Genomic DNA, 14,838 nt, shown 5'->3' with positions numbered 1-14,838 from the left:
ATTTCTTGGCTTTTGTGTAATTAAAATCTTTGATGTTTTTTTTTTTTTTTTTTTTTTTTTTTTGCATGTTCTCTTTTTCTTTTTATTTCCCCCAGTTATTTATAAGGCATCAATAATTTACAGAAAAACTACTGAAACAAAAGATTTTCTCAGGTCTCGGCTGTGACATTATTACTACAATGGAACTGCTATCTCTTGATTTCCCACCTTCTGTATCGAGCAACTGTTCATCTTGCCACCTCCAGAACAGTTAAATGCTCAATGACTAAATTAAAAATGACTGAAAATTAGGACTACTAAGGCCTATGCATTTTGGCAAAATGACAACAATTATTAAGACTGAAATCAACTGTTCAGATTACAACATATTGCATAAGTAGCACCTTGTGAACATGGAACAATGTGCAAGAAATCCATTCCAGAAAGGAAATGAGTCAGGGATCTGTGCAACTGAAAGTATTAGTGATACCTGCTTTTATTTTTTTCTGATCTGCTTTGCTACTTTAAGAGGGGATTAGCACGATTGGAAGACTAAGGTGCTCAGCCATTCCATTCCACTAATTAAAATGTCGAGCTTATTGCCATATTCTTTTTTTAATTATATAGGGCTGTGTGAAGCTTCAGTCCCTGATTCAATTAGGCAGAGGTTCAGCCCAATTTGGTGGCTGAATCTCCAAATCTGAATTAAATCAGAGGACCCCTGAATCTCTCTGAATTGAATCAGAACCCTCTGAATTGATCTGGAGAGATTTGGAAAGATTAGGACATAGACACAGCTTTAAATATTTTTTCTACATACCTCTAGGGAGCAGCGGCTCGTGAACGCTGCGATGCTGGGGTGCGTGGAGAGTTCCACAGGAGTGCGGGGGGGGCTCCCCAGCACACTTCGCAGCAGACCCAAAAGTGGACCAGAAGCACTTCCGGTCCACTTCCAGGTCTGCACCCCACCGCCCTGCACCTCCCTGGCTCAGCAACTAGTGCCTCCTGGGTCTGGTGGGGTACCTGGGGTCCCCCACAGCTGATCGCCAAGCCCCCCAGTGCACCCAGAAGTGGACTGGAAGTCCACCAGAAGTGGACCACAAGTACTTCCAGTCCACTTCCAGGTTTACCACTGAGCACATGGAGGGCTCCCCCACCCGCACTTCTGTGTGATGCTCCATCCACCCCAGCATTGCAGCATTCATGGGCCGCGCCTGGTACCTCAAGGTATGTAGAAAAACGTAAAGCTGTGTCTATGCCCGAATTGCAGATTCTCTGAATCAGAGTCAAATCTTCAGATTTGGATTTGGCCGAATTAAATCAGGGACAGTGATCCAAATCAACGAATCGAATGACTGTCCCTGATTCGGGCCAAATCCAAATCAAATAGGGCCCATTTTGCAAACCTTTACTGATATACAGTATTAAGAGCTGACCAGGTAAAGATGTGACCAGGTAAGGCTCTCCTAGGAAGAGCCAGGCAATATGAACTACCACTGACACAAGAAATACTCAGCAACCTGGTAGGTCTGGATCTTGTTTCTTTTTGCAAGAGATTTTAGAAGCAGCCCATATATGTGTTATAGATCCATTAATCAGAGAAACTAGTGCATGAGAGAGAGCGTCCTATGTTAAGTGCGTTCTGGGATCTGAAGAACCAGGACTTAATGCACGTGAGAGGCTATGAAGAGTCATTCATGTGTAGCACTACAACGAGCCTGAACATGCTGTGTATGTGCAGAGACTGCAAATTAAAATATCAAATCAATAAGGAAAGGGTTTTAGACAGAGAAAGAACTGCAACAAATATAAAAATGCATAAAACCACAAAGTTTCCTGGCTACAGGCTGTCTGTTTGTTGCAAAGAGGGATGAATGCTACAGTGGAGCCATTCTTGTCCATTTGCAATATTTATGCCATCCTAATAATGAAATTTATTAAAAAATGTAGCACACTTTAACCTGTAGCAACCACTAGAAACCTCTTTAGAAATAACCTTTACCCCTACAACCTCCACAGATTACTTTAATAGATAACGTCTTTAAAATCCATATGGACTTTTATTTCATAACTATTATCTCAAACTATCTACAAAAGATCTTACCTTGGGGCTCCAAGCCCTGGCAAGAAGGCAGTATTTTTCAACTAATAAGGACCTGGGGGTTTTACAAGGCTACAGGGGTTTTCAAAATGTGTGTACATTCATAATAGCCAAATTAATAGATCTTACACCAGAGGGAAAGTGGCATTCTATGGATAACTTTAAAAAGGTACTAATGGCATAACTTTTAAGACATTTTCAAGATATGCAAGGAGTTAATTTAATACAAAACCTATTCTACTGTGATCACTTCTGAACATTCATTGTGCAGGAATGGACTTCCTATCAAACTTCTTGTATTTTTCCCTGAAGAGAAAGTAGTTTAAGATGCTTCAAGTACTTTAATAAACTGAAATGCCTTGGTATCTCACTACCAGGGTTCACTATCCTGCCCCCACAGGTAATTACAATAAACATGTAATATGTAGTATATTAAAGACCATTCCTTGGCTCTTCTATGGATCAAAGCATTTCTGCTGTGCTTGCTTTTTGATAGGCTTTATGATGCCCAAAACTGCTAATAATAATGGCAATACCTTAATTGCAGGGTTATATACAGACAGAGAAAAATGCAGCAACACATGTTGAAAAGTCAGGGGAGCACAATAATCAGACTTCATGAGGAACTGTGTGTATTTTGCTGTATTTACAGAATCAAATTCTGCTCTCTCTTAAAAAGCAGTAAGGGTCATGAGAAATTCCATCCAAGTCTATGGTGTTTGGGATATAATGAGAACATAACTAAAAAAATCAACCTGTAATTCTTAAACACATGCTCATCCTTCTGATCATCATTTGTGTAATTTCTCTACGGTAGCTTTCTTTAGAGCAAAGGCTAGGATTGTTGTTCATTTCCATCTGTGAGGTCTAGCAAATTTGTGATGAATAAGAAAAATTACTACACCATTGTCTTCTTGGTTATTACACTACTCAAAACTGGCAGCTCTGGCCCGAGGAAACATTCCAAATGGACCCACGACTTTGTATTTCCCCATTTCACACAACAGGTAGCAGTTCACACAAATATTATGTGCACATCACCATATTGTATGAGTGCAGACAGCAAAAACAAAAAGGTCAAGTACTTTGTTATCATGCTGCTGCACTGTCCCATATAGGAAGCAGGCAGGCAAAATTTTCTTTAACTAAAACATCCTGTCATTGAATTTTCTCTCAAAGCTGCTCTTGCGGGGGAGGGTGGAAATCAAAGATAAAAGCGGTCTTTGGAATTTGTAAGTGGACTGCGCTATTTTCCCTGCGTCTCAATAAAGCCAAACATCTTATAGGCCATCCCTCCCCTCCCTTCCCTTCCCCTTGCTGCTTTACACCCTTCATAACAAAGCCAGTAAAATGATTCCTTGGTCTGTGTGGGTTTTCCAACTGTCTGAATATGCAACAGCTTCTGGATGGCTTTACTAGTTCATGTAAATTTTACTGATACTTTTAAAAGACCTATGGTGTGGTGAACATCAAGTCAGCTGCCAATGCTAATGTTTAACCTATTTAAAAATAATGACACATTTGAAAAGTAATAAAGCCAACCTAACAGCTTAAAGAAAAATGAAGAAAAAATGTTTGATGCTTGCCAACTAGCAAGAGTAAGTGAACAGAGGAACAGAAATAAAATAAATGTCAAAATTCCTAAGGGTCCCTCTATACACACAGATAACTGTGCAATGGGACCAAACACACGATCCACACAATTGCACCTCCTGCCACACCATATGTACATGGCAGGAGGGGTGACTGTGGGATTCCACATGTTAATCCAGCCCTGGATGGGATCTAATGTGGGCATGCCTAGGGTCCTAAGTTGCTGGGGACCACAGTCCTTCCCTCTGCAACAGCAGCATGAATGGCCTCATCCACCTCCTTTCACTTCCCCATAAGCAGATTAATGGATGGGCCAGCTGGGCCTGGGCCCAGGGTCCACTACCAAATCAGGGTCCCCCAGATCCTCGGCAGCAGCAAATTGGAATCCACGGTTTTAAACTTGGTGCTGTTTTTGGAGGGGGAGACAAAAATGACAAAAACTTCAGCTTTAGCTTTCACTTCCCTGCAAGCCTCCGCCATTGGGGCGGGGACGGGAAGGGGAGAGGGAAGGGCCATGGCTGGGCCAGGCCAAAAGTGTTGCACCATGCCTCTGGGGTCCATGCCAGGACAGGAGCGCTGAGCTGTGCCTCTGCGGGTGGGTGGTGGCACTGGGAGGGATGGCTATGGAGGAGCTAAACGAAGCTGCAGGCAACTCCTGGCAAGGTGGGGCAACCTCAGCGTGATCATGAGTGGGTGAGGTCCTGAGAGGGGAAAATGTGTCTCTGTGTGTCTGTGCCACTGTGTCTAGTGCTGCAGGCAGAGGCCAGGCCAGCTCAGAGAGCTCCTGTGGGGTGAGGTGGCCTCCAATTTTCTCCTTGCCTAGGGCCCCAAAAATCCTTTAAAAAAATCCACCTCTGCCCTTCCCTTCACTGCGGCAGCAGCAGCAGCAGTTTCCTAGTGGTGGCTCCGAACCCCGCTCACCAGTGCCGGGAGCAGGGGTTCTTGACCAGTCCAGGGCCCACAAGTTTGTTTGCCTAGGGCCCACTAAGCCAGCTCTGAAGCCATCATGCCTAATTGCCTTTGCAGAGGGAACTCAGTCTCAGGTTCCTCCTGCACCAGCAAGCAGCAAGCACCTATGGCTGAGAGCCCCCTCAGCTGCTGTGATCTTCCAGCTGTGGGGACATTCCACTGGGATCTCCCAGTCATGAGGTTGGTGGGGCACTCCTGCACTGGGGGATTGCAGCACCTGCACTCACCCAGTTGCAGGGGTACCCCCAGGGCTGGGAGTTCACAGCAGCACTCCACGGTGCCGGTACCCAGAGTCCTGCAACAAAGCTGAGAAGGAAACCTTTGCAATATGCCGGTCATGTTCTCAAGGGTGTCTTTGTAATTACAAGTGCTAAAAACATGGTTTTAAATGAAATTTTAGCTTTGGGAGAATCTATTCTATACGAAAATATTTTCTTCACACCATATCATAGCCAGTGAATTCTATCAGTGACAAATTTTGAGGGGTAACTCTTAACATTTGATTTTTTTTTCACATCTCATCACAGCCCACGTCTGAAATATTCTAAAGAAAATTTAGTGGCCGAAGTGCGAAAGTTGTGGATGATTTGTTAATAAAACAATCAACTCTTTCCCAACCAAGTCTCTGAAACACAGTACACATTTTTTATATGGAGAACGTATACATAATTTTTCATGACAAAATCTGCAAATATCTTTGCTCTTAGTGAGTTTAAATTCAGTCTCCTAATTTACCACAGTGTACCACAAATAAAGGCAGCCCAGCCATGCAGCACTGCAGGACAGGCAGCGCACAGTAGCTGCCAGTTGCCAGGGAACAGAGCAAATAACGCAGTTAGCAGACAGCTGTAGGCAGTCAGCAGACTGGATGTAGGCAGGGTCCTGGGGGCATATAAGCCCAAGGCTGGGGCTGGCAGAGAAATGTCTCCCTGGTAGCCACAAGGGATAGAGCTCCTACCATGGAGAGCCACCCAGGGATGCTGGGCCAACAGCTTTGCTACCTACAGGAACAGTGGGGCTCAGGGAGCTCACAAGGGGCGCATCTACATGTGCATTAATGCATTTTAGTTAATGTTCATTAAAATCTAGCATCTCCATTGTGAGGTACTGGGAAAATGCTCATTAGCCTGTCTTAATGCATATTTACTAAAGAGCACAGTTTTAAAGTGACGTTTAATGCATATTAAAATAGGCTAATGAGTATTAAAGTGTATGTATAGATGTGCCCAAGGAGCCCAGGATGCTGTATTAGTGCATAAAAGCTTACACTCTTAAAGGGACAGGGGACTTATGCTTACATTGTGTTTAAAGCAGAGGTTTGGGTTGGGAATATAGGGGAGGTTTATGGAGGGCCCATTAGTGGCAGAGGCAGGCTCAAGGCTCTAGTAAGTAGTGTCCCAGAGTGGACATAGTGCAAGGCACAGGGACAGGGGCCTAGCACCAGAGAAAGTGAAGCCACACAGGGGCAGACAGGAGCCAGGACCCCAGTGGTGGAAGGGACAAATGCATGCTAGAGCCTCAAAACCAGGTCTGACACAGTGGGCCTAGGCTAAAAGGCCTAGCCAAATTAAAAGGGCAGAAGCCAGGGAGGCCAAAACCCCAAAAATGTTGACAGTAACACGCACAAAGCATGGGGCATGGTGTAGGGGAGGATTTGGAGCCATACAATTAGCCCTTAAGGCTTTGGGTGCCCTGCTGGGCAGTTGACTATACAGGACCAGCGAGGGACTGAGGATCAGTAAGGACTAGTAGGGTGTTCAGGGACCCCAGTATGCGTTCAGTGGAACCAGGGCTACGCAAAGGTGTGGGGGCAGCCTCCCCATTTATCATTATTCCATCAAAGCGTGGCAGGACAGACAGGAAGGCACCCTATGGGTGGAGCAGAGCATAGTCACAGAACCTGTAGGAGGCACCATGGCCACTCCTGGGACACTGGTGTGTTTGTCATGGGATGGGGTTCCCAGGAATGGTCATGATGCCCCTAGGGCTCCGTAACAATGCCAATCTTACCCAATGGGCACCCTTTTCCTCACCTGCCACATCTTGCTGGTAATTATAATATAGGGAGGCTGCCCTCAAGTTTATATTTAGACATGGTCCTGATGGACCCTGCTGACCGTGTCAGTTCTTGGACCCTTTTTTGGGTCCCGCTCAAAATGGATGCTTCACAGGACACCCTCAGCCTTATGGGCTGGATGAGGGGCTCCAAGCTGCCCCTTTACCATGCCCTAAGCCTTGCGGATGGCATTCACACATTGTCCCTCCAAGGCCTTAGTTTAACTTGGCCTCCAGTCATCGCTGGGCTCTCTGCAGCCCTGTCTCTCTCTCTGTGCCCCCTGACACTGAGGTCTGCTCACCCCCTTTGTCACTGTGCCCCTGGCGCTGGGGTCCCCACACTGTAGTGGGCCTCCTCCTTCCCCAGTAGCCTCAGCCCAATCCACCGGTTTACAAACAGAAATCAAAATATGAGCCCCTGGGCTATAACAATGCAAGCAGTTCAGGGGTGTGCTCTGTCTCTTTAAAACCATTGAACCTCCCCCTGAGCACTAAATGCCTTGAAGGCCAGGGTCCCTGGTGAGCCCCTGGAGCTTCTTAATCCTACCAGAAGTAGAACAGGCAGTCAACCATCTCCACTTAGCTTCCTCTAAGAGAGCTCCTTCCCCCTTGGCTGCTGACAGAGAAGTGCCCTCTATTCTCAACCCTGGGATTTATACGTGCCCCAGTCCCCGCCTCTTCCAGTCAGCTGACCACCTGCAGGTGCAAGCTAATTCCCTCATTCCTGCTGCCACGGTAACCTGCAGCTGTGGGGTTCCCAACTGACTGCTAGGGGCCTCTCTCTAGGCAGTTTCTGCCCTTAAAGGAGCAGGCACCCTAGTGTCCTGTGACAGTGTTACATACAGTTAATGAAATATGAAAGAAATGAAGCATGGCTAAACTCAAAAATACAACTTCAACTCTAGAATAGATATCAATACCTGTATAGCTATTGTATCTATTATTATATACTAATTATAGGTTACGTATATGTCCACACACGCATACTTATACAGAGTGGTGTATGACTACGTGAATATGTTTCTATCAAATCTGGCATTCTATACCCATTTACTGATTTGAATACATTTTTATCATGTGTTGAACGTCTTCAGAAATGTCTTAGGTAAATCATTCATTACTTTAAAGCTAGCAGCTATGGATAGCGCTTCAAATTATGTCTGACCTTCAGTATTTCAGTTCAAGTATAAAAATGCAGCCGTAACTTGAAATTACTTCAGTAGCAAACAAGACTACAATTCTTATTAAACACAATAATGTTCTGGTATTACAGTTTTATCATTATAATTAAATTCCAGAAATATTTGTGTCATCTGATAGCTAATTTGAGTTTATTGTTTTAAAAAAAAAAAAGAAAAGAAAAGGAAAAGGAGCAACTGTCATCTTAGGAACAAAAATCCAGATACTTGGCTACTGAAAATATACTGAATGTTCACAAAATGAACCATCAATTAGGGAAAGAAAGTAAGTTTTGTGCAATAGATCCAGCTATATTCTAGACAGTAAACCTGCTACAAAAGGGAAACAACAGGATTTGACTAGCACATGCAAGACAAACATTTTTAACATTTTCAAACATTTTTAGTATATAATTATGTAAAAATATGCCCACTGGAGAAATAGCTTTCTAGATTCAGGTAACTAATAGCTGATTACTGTCTGGAAGCACAAACAGGCTGGAACGCACTGTGCAAGGTGAGGACATAATTGATTCATGCACAGTAACTGCATAACATTTTGACTACAATTATTCTTTAGAACAACCACTCTATAGTAAGCAAGTTGCTTGTGATGTCTGCAGGTATTATGGGGCTTGCTAGTACTGCCCTGTGCTCGTCTGCCTACAGGTGGCGACAGGGCAGAACTTGGCTCTGGATCACCAGGTCTGCCAGGAAGTGGATCTTATGTTTTCTCACCTGCCATGACTTTGATGACCTATATATTCCTGGGAGGCAATGCCCATGGTGATCCTGCCTGGTCTTGATCCCTGTGTCTTCTGTGGGGTTCTTAACCTCCCCTTTACCCCAGCCTAGCCTCTCCAGGTCGTGTTTACGATATTCTTCTGCAGCCAGGTTGCAGTGCTGCCTGTTGCAACCTTATTTTCCCCTACCCCAGGGTGTCCCAGTGCCTCTTTTGGATACACCCTTCCAGGGGCTGGTCTTGGCCTGTGCTCAAAAAATCAAAATAAACAGCAAAAAGAAATCACAGAAAACCCTGGCTGCTTCTCAGCCTTCTTGTCAGGTTCTGGCAATGTCCTCTTTCCTCGCGATCAGGTGCTCAACCTCTCAATCACCATAATTCTGGCAAACAATCCCCTAGTACATTCTTTGTGTGTGCTGGCCTGCCCTGCACCCCTATGAACCTTCATAGTCTCTTTGGGGTTCTCCCCCTGTGCAGGAAGGCTCTACCTGTGGCTGTAGATTTTTTCCTTCAGGCCCTCCTCCGGATCCTCTGTTGGAAAACTCCACCCTGGAGATTCTCTCAGGCCTTGTGGACTCCCTTGCTCTAGATCTTCAGCTGCAGCTCCACTCTGGAGATTACCACTAGCCACTTGTTTGCAGGCCTCCTGCCTCAGGGTCACACCCACAGCGTTACTGAGGCATGTTCTGCAGTTTCTGCCTGCTGAGACACTCAGCCACTCCTCTCTCTGCAGCCTGCAGGGAACCAACCCCTCTCTGCCCCTCTCTCGGACTGGAAATACCTTTGAGTGGCCTCCCTCCACCAATCCTAAGTAAGATGCTGCTGTGGAAATTGGGTGGGTATTTTCCTTCCTTTCCAGGCTGCAGCTGCAGCCCTGCCGACTCTCTGTGCTCTAAGTTCTGTCAAATTCCTTCACATTGCTATAACTAAGTTTAGAAATCCAGCAATGCATAAGTGTCATTTAAATTCTCAGGGTTCCTATACACTTGTGTGGAGCCTGCTCCAACGCACTGGAAATAGGGTCTGCTGTAGCATAGAAATTGATGCACTCTGGTAGCCTTCTGCATTGTGTGCATCAGCATCCCAGTGCATCTCCGCACTGAAAAAATGATGGCGAGGTCCTTTGAAATAAAACATGCTCAATGAGCGTCAGTTCAAAGTGCCCCACTGCCATTTTTTCAGTACGAGGGATGCATGGGGATGCTAATACACATGATGCACAGGCATTTTTAATTACTACAACTTGTCAAGTAAAGCACCTGGCACCACATCCCACACCACATCTAAAAATGTCCCCAGATTCCAACACATGGATAGTAGTGCACCAGGCTGCGTGAATTTCATTTATCCTCTAGCTGCCCAGCTTTTTTACATTCCCTGGAAATTACCCCACTCTTCACTTGTTCTGACCAACCTATGCCACCCGCATATTATAACTATTATAACTGTCACCCTGCTCATCATTCTTTTCCAGAATCATTAAAGAATTATGCTCATCTAGAGGGATCAAGTTCCTGGGGAACCTGCACTGTTAGCTAGTTTCTAGTCATCGGCAGAACTTTAGCTCTTACCACATGACTATTTTAATCTTCTTATTGTTCTACTCTCTAACCTGGCTTTTGGAAAATGGAAATAAATTAAGTCAATCCATTCTCTTTTATGTCTCGTTTGTTGATTTGCTCAAAAATTATAATATATTGGCAATAAAAAAATTGTGTACAGAAAAATGTGGTAGGCCCTTATCACATCATGTCTTTTAATATGTGGACTAAAGAAAACTCTAAGAATAGTTATCTTAAACAATTGCTTCTGGTGATTTAACTACCAGAAGATTAACTGACTTATGATTCCAAATTTTACTTTATGACTTTTTGGAAGAAAAAATGATGAATGCAGTCACTGGTTGGAGTCAGGGTAGCAGTAGGTAATGTAATTGGCTGACCTGATAACAGCACATTCTGGAAAGTCAGACATAGTAAACTTATTTCAGTGCTACATTAGACATAAAGCTTTTGTTGCTTCTTAATATGCCATTTCTCACCATGAGGGCCCATCTATTTCAGGATCTATTATTTCATGAATGATGGGAATGGGAGCTCAGAGCAAGAAGCTCCCCTTTGAGGGAGCAACAAGATGTCTTTTCAAACAGACAACAGCAGCCAGAGCAGTAACTATAAAATTTCAGTTTTATTTTAATTCAGTGGCAATGCATTCCTCAGGTGCTGTACTACAATCAGAGACAATTATAAACAGCACCACAAATGGGCTTGTGTCATGTAATCTTACATTATGCATAAACAAAGAAACCTGTAGATTTTAACATGGATACTCAGAAGAGTCAACTGCGGAAGAACTACAGTAAATAAAATCCTAAATCAAACGTAAGTACCATGAATCCTAAATGCTCATCACAGTGTCAGATAACTCTAATTCCTGTTCTTTATCAAGTCCACTACAAAGCTCTTAAAGCCACACAGTTTTCTTTCATTTTCGTACCTTTAAAATCACAATTAATGCCACAATAGTTTTAGTTTTGGTTAAGCTTTTTTATTTTAGGGGAAAACTAATTGACTGAAAAGTCAAATAAGAGCTCGTGCCTTTACTGTGGGACTGTTCTCTAATAAACACTGATGCCTAGCAAACTGAACTTTTGAAACTAAACATTATTTTATAGTTTGTCTATCAAACTCTAGGCAGTGCCAAGATAACTCTACAAATGCTGTAGTCTTTTTTTAAGCATGTTATAATTCAGCTCAGCATTAACAACAAGCATGAAACATTTTAGCTTCAGTGGCAATTTTTTTGAACAAGTTGTACAGCTGGCGACAGAGGTTTTGAATGAAAATACCATCTCAACCATAAGTATAGCATTGCTAGTGCCATGCTATAAAGGGAATCCTGTTCAGCTACATACCTTCTGTGTTTTACAACCTTTCCATGCACCAGGGGATCAGTCATTAAAAAGCCACTTCAGAAATAAAATAAAGACCTTCTTCTCTGCCTGTGACAAGTTTCCATCAAATGAAAACCTACCACTGATGCCTCCACAGCAAGCTGTTTATTGCCAGTTCCAGACAGTTTAAACATGGGCTCTGAATAGAGTTGGGGAAACGGAGGCACGCAACAGGCTTCAGGAAAAGAAAGATTTGACTTGGGTGACTTGAAAACTTCCTCTCCGCCCTTCCACCATCTCCATCCCTAAATGTAAGGCAGACATTCAACGAGATTCCTTCTCCACCCTCAAGGGTTCTATTCTCTCAGCCACAACTCACTGCACTATAAAACAAACAAACAAACTATGGTAGATCAAGTCTGCCAAAAGAAATGGTTGAAATGCTTACTCCTCAGAAGCAAGTTACATTTTGAATTATATGGGTAGTCCAGCTAGATACATATTTTTCAGAAAAGAAAATATGTAAACAATTTTTTGGTGGGGGAATGTAGGAATTAATTCCTTAGGTCAGTTTATTATTCCAGGTTCAGTTTTCCTGTATAAGGTGAATATATTTTAGAAAATAATCAAGATCGGTTAGAGAACTGACCTTTTCAGAAGGGAAAACAGTTTCATAATAGTCTCTTACTTCTGCTACTAAAAATTCATTAACATATTTTGAAGAAATAAAATTGTAAGTAGCAATATGATAATATTTCTCTCAAAGAATGACACATTATTCTGTATAACCAAAACGAAAAACACTTAGAACGCATAAGAAACTCGCCTTTAGTGAGAGTCCTGAGCACTCTGTCTATTTAACATTCGTAGGACTTTTCTTTTTCCTGCCTAATGCAGTAAATGCCCACAAGTACTCAAGACTGGATCACTCTAATGTGCATTTTAGGGACATATGGAGACCCCATATGCATGTAAACATTTCATAACTGCAAAAGCAAAAAGTGCCATGCTGGGAGAAACCACTAGCAGTCAAGGAAGAACTGGCTCACAGCGCAAACCAAGAGAGAAAGGAAGCGTGTGCAAGGGACAAGTTGCTCCTTCTCATCCCCTACCCTTTCTTTGACTCAGCTTGGGGAATACTTCCCCCTCAGGCACTTGACTGGGGAATTTTAGAACTGCACACACTTCCCTACCAATAGATGAAGCAACAAGCAGCAGCAAAGGCCTTTCAGATGACATTCCTGTAACTTTCTTGACAATAATGTCCCCTCACCAACAACAAGGGAAGAGGTCACAGGAACCTTCACAACTTTCCCCAATGTAATTTCTAGCTTATCATACTAGGACTAGTACCATCACAACTAACCTCCCTGAACATTGATATGTAGGCTGCAGAACAACCAGTCTGACACAAATGTTGCTGCTGTGAAGAGAGGGAGAATGCTGAATCACAGGTGGAAGGACACATATATAGATGCTTGCAATGCATGACACTGGATGGAAGCGCTGATGGACCTAGCAGGAGTCTGAAAGACTAGGTGGCATATTATCTACAGATGGTAAAACGCATCAGTAACAGAGGCAAATATTTTCAAGCAGCTTCCTGTTGGAAGTCTGGAAGCACATCATTAACCTGGTACCAGATACACACAATATTTTGTGAATGCTACTTAAAAATTCATGTAACGATAAATCTTGGTAAGACCTCCTCTGGAAGATAGGCATAAAGCCAACCAACTTACTCAGATATCTCAAAATGAGTCTGATTACTAGACCCATACTTAATCAATATTTCTGGGACATGCCCTTTCCTGGCCCCCTTTCCATGCCAAAAGGAACATGAATATCACAGGTGTACAAAGGCAAAATATATTATCTAATTATAATACATAAAAATGACAATGTAGATTAAAAATTAAACTCTGTGAATGACTTCAGTGATTCACTCTTATCTGCTATTAAAAAAACCTAAAAGAATAAGTCACATAAGCCTACTGTTATACCCTCCTCTATCTCCTAAAAGCCCCACTTCAGCTGCTCTCTCCAACACCTTCTGGATGCCCTGCAAAAGCTTCAACTAAGTTTAACACCACAAAATTCCCAGTCTTTCCTACGAAGCCTATTTCCCTATTTCACACCACCATGTTACCTGTCTATCCCTAGGAGTCAACTTTGACACCATTTCTCACACCCACATAGCTTTGTTGTAGCCAATCTTGCTGCTGCTGCATTCATAAGTGTCCAGTACACACAGAGCTAAAACTTTCATCCAGGCCCTCACCTCTTGTCCTGATGCCTGTAACCCTCTTTTCATCCCATTCCAACATACATAAGACAGACTTCTGAAGAGAGGTTAATGGCCCTTTTCAAAGCCCTTCTCCAGTGACTATATCCAGTAACAGTTTCTTCTAACTTTCAAGAATTTCATAGGTCTTTCTCTCTGATATTACCTATTCTTCCTTCACTGTTTCTCTACCATGCTGTTTGACCAATGACACTAAGCTTAACCATCTACCTGCTCATCCCAAAAACCATACCTTCACCTTGCTTCCAAAATACCTCTTGCTTATGATCTTATTCTTTTTCTTCTAACCCCTTTCAAGACCTAATCCTACTGCAAGAGCAATATGGCATCAGCCAAAATTAGGCAGACCAGTAGGCTGTTGTTAAAACCTGCTTTTCAGTAATTTTCAAACTAAAAATAGTCATAAACATGCACACAGAAATATACGTAGATTTGACTCCCTTGCTACCTCTCCTTTGTGTATGCACTGTGATCTTACAAGATGAATTCTGTAAGGTAGGATCACATCTACGTAAAACATCTGTCCAAGGACAAGATGTAATGGTCCTGGGTCATGACTACTAGCAGCTCCCACAATAGAAATGTTAACACTTAACATAAAATTGCTGTAAAAACTTCCATAACAGCATATAAGTCAGTGACTTGTCATGGAGGCATCTTCCCCACAGAGAAAGTAAAGAAGAGATACAAAAAGCTATATTTTAATCAAGACAGAGTTTGAATTAGCCCTGTTAATATTAAAAATGCAATCAGATTTCTGTGCCACAGGTCAGCCCTCCAAAATCAGGATATGGGAAGCCATAGTGTTAAAAAAAGTAGTGTTTAGTTTCTTGTTTTCACATCTGTATAACTAAATTCAACCATGGCCAAGCAAGTAAGAAATATACCAACAGTAAACTAATAAGCAATTTTAACCTTGCCCTTCAATGGTGTTTTTCTCCATATTAATGCTTATGAAGTTTCTAATATTATTGCCTTCCTTTACTGTTCTCTTATATCTCTGATACATCCTCCCTACCCCCG

General features: G+C 42.8%; 1 protein-coding gene across 4 annotated transcripts in view; it reads right to left on the bottom strand.

The window, feature by feature from the left end:
• The window catches only part of MLLT3 (MLLT3, super elongation complex subunit), a 218,999-nt gene that overhangs the window by 46,242 nt on the left and 157,919 nt on the right, over positions 1 to 14,838 (bottom strand). The window lies entirely within an intron of this gene.

This window comes from Crocodylus porosus, unplaced genomic scaffold (genome assembly GCF_001723895.1).
Source record: "Crocodylus porosus isolate Cpor-Errol unplaced genomic scaffold, CroPor_comp1, whole genome shotgun sequence".
NCBI lineage: Eukaryota > Metazoa > Chordata > Crocodylia > Crocodylidae > Crocodylus > Crocodylus porosus.
Note: the sequence above shows the minus strand (reverse complement) of the source record. Positions and strands in the feature narration are given on the sequence as shown.